The following is a 5,187-nucleotide window of genomic DNA, read 5'->3' as shown; positions in this document are numbered from 1 at the left end:
GAGTGAGGGTTGCAACCAAAACTTCTGGGAGCTCAGTCCCTGCCTCCAGGCCACCTACAGCTGGGCGATGTAACTGCTGCAGATGTGTGCTGGTTGCCACCCTATGGCAGGAGGACTGCCTAACCCATCTTGATGATGGAAAATGTATAGCTAGAGATAGTGGTAGAGTGCATTGAGGGAACATCAGCTGTTCTTTTTATTCTGTTAGTTATCTCACATAGACTTTGGAAAATCTGGGTGAATTTTTTTTTAGGGGTGCCTGGTTCTACAGACCTCAGACAGTTATGGATACAGCTGTTTTCAAGCACCTGTGGACCCTTCCACGTGTATGCCTTCCTGTGCTCTCTTGTGCTCTGCTGTTGACATCTGCCAGTAAGCATGGCGGAAGGCACTGACAAGGGATATCTTCAAGGGACCTCAGTTGTCTTCTTGATGGGACAGCTCAGTAGGACTTGGAACCTTATGTTTAGAACTGGAATCAGGATTTCCCATGAAATGAGTGGGGTCGATGAGAGAATCACATCTGACCCTACAGGTATTTACAGTACATTGCAGCTATTTAAAATGATTTCTAGCAATATAACCATCTGTAGGTTATATACATTGGGAAAACATACACCTGTGGAATGTCAAATGTGCATACCGATATAGTACCATGTGCTTAAGGGAAACATCCATACCTGTGAAATATCAGCATGATAATTGAGCAGTCCCCTAGCTCTGTGAGGAAGCAGCACAGTCTGCATTCTATCTGTTCAATAAGTTATTTTCCTACAGCCAACAGACCTCTTTTGAGTCAGAGTGTTTTCTGGATCAAAACTAGGATGCTTGATCTGATACAAGATCCAACTCCTACTGTGGGAACAGTAGAGATTATTTAAAGTGGAAATAACAATAAAAATTCGGAGATATGGTTGCCAATCTCTCCTGTACACAATCAATTTACAATAGCCCCAAGTTTGATCATACTTACTTGGGCTATCAATTGAAACTTCATCCTAATTGTGAGCATGAGAATATAAAAACACAATTCTTTACAGGTTCCTATTTAGACTTCCCAATAATTCAGACTGATGTTTCCACTAAAGTAATGGGAGAGTTTTTTTTTCTTTATCTTTTGCAAATTTTGCAAAATTTCAAATTTGCTTTCGAGCCAAACTTTATTTCTATAGAATATTTCTGATGTTCTCTGGGCTAATAAAATAATATTGTGTTTTACTTAATATTCAGAGTCTGTTGCTGTGCCATGCACCTCTAAGTTCCAGTCATCAAATCAGACTTTCTACGTTTCAACAGTCACTTTCATACAAATTGGCCTACTACTTTCAAGATAGTTCAGTATGATAAGAGAAGCGAAAAAATAGGTTTTAGTCTGAATGATTCTGGAATCCATTTTTTACAAAGGAGAATGATTTTATGATGTGCCCTACATGTTACATGATTTCACTAAAACTTGGACTACTGTCTTTCAAATGGTTTTACTCACAAAGCTCATGTACCATCTAACCTCCTGGTGATTCTAAGAGCAATGCTTTCTGCGGTACCAGTACTATCAAGAATATCCATTGGAGGACACTAGAACACAACAAATAGATGAGAATGTAGGCATATGTAAGTAACTTAAAGTAAATTCTCAGCACAAAAATCAGACAAATTGCTCTCCCAAATTAAATCTAATTGTTCTCCAGCTATAAAAGTGATTGCTTATCAATACTTTCATTGAAAAACAAATTCTATCATGGGTGCTCCTTGTTTTCAAAAGTCGTAATTTATATTAGAAAAACGATGGAGCAATTTCTCAGAAGGTAAATGGATAAATTATTGTAGTTACTTGAATGCTTATTTAGGAATTTGCTTGGAAATTCAGCTTAATAGCCTAACCTTCATCAAATTTTCATTGACAAGTGGAATCATTGGCAGGTTGTTTAACTGGTTTGTATGATAATCCTTTTGAAAATAGAAAACTTCATAAGGCTGACGGAAAAGAAAATAATGTGGGTGTACTCTTTGCTACAGAAAGGAGGCGTCTCAGGCAAATTAATTAAGGTGAAAACCTTGAGGAGAGAAAGCCCTGGCTATCTCTCTGAGGGCTGATAAACCTTGTCATGATACATTTTCAAATGTTTGAACATTCCAGTAGCTATTTTAAATCTGAAATTATAATAATTTATAAAGTAAAAATATCATTTAGATATGCAGCTCTCATAAGTTTCAGTTTAGAATGAACAAGACTGGTGTTGGACTGGTTACTACTCTTGAGATCCTGAAACTTCGGCCATAAATAGTATATATGTTTGAATCCAAAGTGAGGATGACAAACAGTATGACAACTTAATAAGCATGAGAGTTGTCATACTGTCACCAAAATTATGTAAGTACTCAGACATAACTTGGTAAGTTGGGATTTCTTTCCACTGTGTATACAGTAGGACACTCTGGGCTCTATTTGGAAAGGAAGAAGATGAAAACTTTAGGGACTGACATTTTTTTCACTCCCCTAGAGATCTTCCTTTGACCCAGAATGTGTAATTGGAAGTAGAAATGACAGGGAAGCAAACTTTTCTCTGAAGAAATATGATCAATTTCAATTCACCTCTTCCATTACAATATAGGTTATCAGGAAATGAAAGACACTGTGAGATAGCAAAAGTGTTAAGTCAGGCACATAAAAGCTTGTGGGTAGTAGTTTAGACCCTTTAGAATCTGGATCAACAAACCAATAGGGCCATCCAATCTTGGTTTTGGAATTTCCAAAACTAAGCAAAAACTTTTTCTTTATAAAGGTAGCTGCATCAGGTATTTCATTATAGTGCTAAACGCTGACTAATACACTGGGCAAAACATTTTGCAAAATACAAACATTTCAGAGGCATGGAAAAATTAAAATGATCATGATTATACTAACCAGTACATTAAACTGCAAAGCATTTACTAAATACTATTTTTTTTTCTCTGAAATAGAGACATTAAGGATGGTGGAGAGTAGAAGTGGGTGGCTGAGTCACTTGTGGAACATAAATGCCTGACTTTATTTTCACCCTCCTTCCTATCTCCTGCTGCTGTCCCTAGTTGGCTAAAATCATCCAGATACTGACATAAGAGAGGAAGGGAACCTGTTGATGAAGCTATGCAGGTCAGCTTCAGGGCACAAAGCCTAGAAGGGTAGGGCATGGAGTGGTCTAGAGGACAATGGGAAAGCATCCAAATGGAACCAAATGGCCTGAGAGCAAGATGTTGTTGGTGGGATTGTGTCTGTGAGACCCACTTCTTTGAAATCTGCCATTCTTACTTCCTGCAGCCAGGCATGTGACCAGTGATAATAAAAGAGAGTTTCTGACATTCTCTCCACTTGCATTTAATAAAAATTGTGACTTTAGAGAAAGAGAAGATGGCAGTTAATTTACTAAGTCTTACCCTTTTTTCCCAATCAAGCAGTCTTATCTATATTGTTCTTATAAATTTTGACACTGATGAATATTCCTGAATCTTTAGATGACAGTTAATATTGCTGTTTAAGAAAAGGAAAAAAATGTAAGAAAATGAATAGGCAGTAGAAATTATGCAGACATCATTAATCTCAATTTTCTTTTCATACTAGAAAAGGAGAACATTTGAAAGCAAACAGAGGTACAAGTAAATGCATTTTCCTTAAAAAATTAGATAAAATTTATCATTAATTTTAATTCACCCTCCCTTATACTTTATATCATGGTACTGTATATTCTCACTTCTTAGTTGTGTTTTTTTGTGTGTATGTGTGTCATTGGTAACCATCTCTACTTTCTTCTACTTTTAAGTGATGTGAAAATAACATTATTTCCAATATTCCCAGTGATTGTAATATGTCGATGATGAATCTTAATACCATATTGTGATTAACCTGTATTTGGTTATTTTTTAGATACTAGAAATACAACTTTATTCTGATTTTAAACAAAAAGGAATGGGAACAACAGTAGTAAACACAATTTCACTATTATTTGCTGGTAGCCATCTTACATATCTGAAACTCAAGAAATAAACAGCTATTTTACAAAAGAGCTAAAAATGCAAGTCCAAAAAATGATTTTTTTAACTGCCATATTCAATCCAAAGCCCATGCATCTCCTTCTGCTTCCCAAACAAGAAACACATGTTCTGCTGAGCTATGTAATCAAATGGGAAACACATTCTACCCCTGACACTACACTGCAGTCACTCATCGGACTAGACCTCTGACCCTGGGCTCCAGCTTCATTGTCACTGATGCCAGCCTCCGTGGAAGAGCAATTAGCTGTCCAAGGGACCTTTAACTCATGCTCATACCGCACAGCTAAAGCTGGTTTCCACAATAACATCTGGTGGGACAAGAGCAGGCCTGACAACAAACTCCAAATTCGGGTCCCCAGTGACCTTTCTAGCAAGCCAGAGAAAAGGTGTATCAAAGTTATTGAGACTTTGGCAGAAATTTTACAGTACAGAAGATCCATCTTTTGGTGAAAGACAATAGATTTTACCATCACTGTCTTGACCTTTTTGACATCTTTGTTGGAACACCACATGATGAAGATGTTTTCATGTACTCAGAATAGATCTCTGTGTTAGCTGGCATATTCTTGTTAAGTATCTATTACATCACACACTATAAATGGCACGCTGGGCTGAGTACGAAAGTCCTCCAAATTTTTCCTGCATAATTATATTCTGTACAGTGAACCTAACAGGTCCTCTGTTGGGACAGAACACAAGGGAATGGAACTCAACACCCAAGGTGGCCACATGCTTCTCAAATTCACCAGTCAAATACCATTTCATGAATGTAGTTTTTCCAGTTCTCCATCACCAGCCAAAGCAATTTTAACTGAACTTGGGATTCTCCTTGGGCAACCATTATGACATTTCTTCCAGAAGTGTCTATACATCCAAATCTATATTCATTAATTCTCAACATAATGCTATGAAAAATGCCTAATGAATATTAATACCATTTCAAAAATGAGAATATTGAAGCTTAGCTGCACATGCTAATCTCTCAGGTATACTTTATTTTTTAACCATAGTAAAAAGCACATAACATGAAATCTACCCTCTTAACATTTTAAATGTACTGTCCAAATGCACAGTAATGTACAGCAAATCTCTTTTTTCAACTTGCACGACGGAAGCCTACCCACTGAACAGCAACTATCCATTTATTTCCTCCTTCAT

At 36.9% G+C, this 5,187-nt stretch overlaps 1 pseudogene; it reads right to left on the bottom strand.

The window, feature by feature from the left end:
* Positions 1-4,145: 4,145 nt before the first annotated feature.
* On the bottom strand, positions 4,146-4,870 carry LOC114081730 (GTP-binding nuclear protein Ran-like; annotated as a pseudogene).
* Between the last annotated feature and the right edge of the window lie 317 nt (positions 4,871-5,187).

This window comes from Marmota flaviventris, chromosome 1 (assembly GCF_047511675.1).
Source record: "Marmota flaviventris isolate mMarFla1 chromosome 1, mMarFla1.hap1, whole genome shotgun sequence".
NCBI lineage: Eukaryota > Metazoa > Chordata > Mammalia > Rodentia > Sciuridae > Marmota > Marmota flaviventris.
This window is presented reverse-complemented; position numbering and strand designations above follow the sequence as displayed.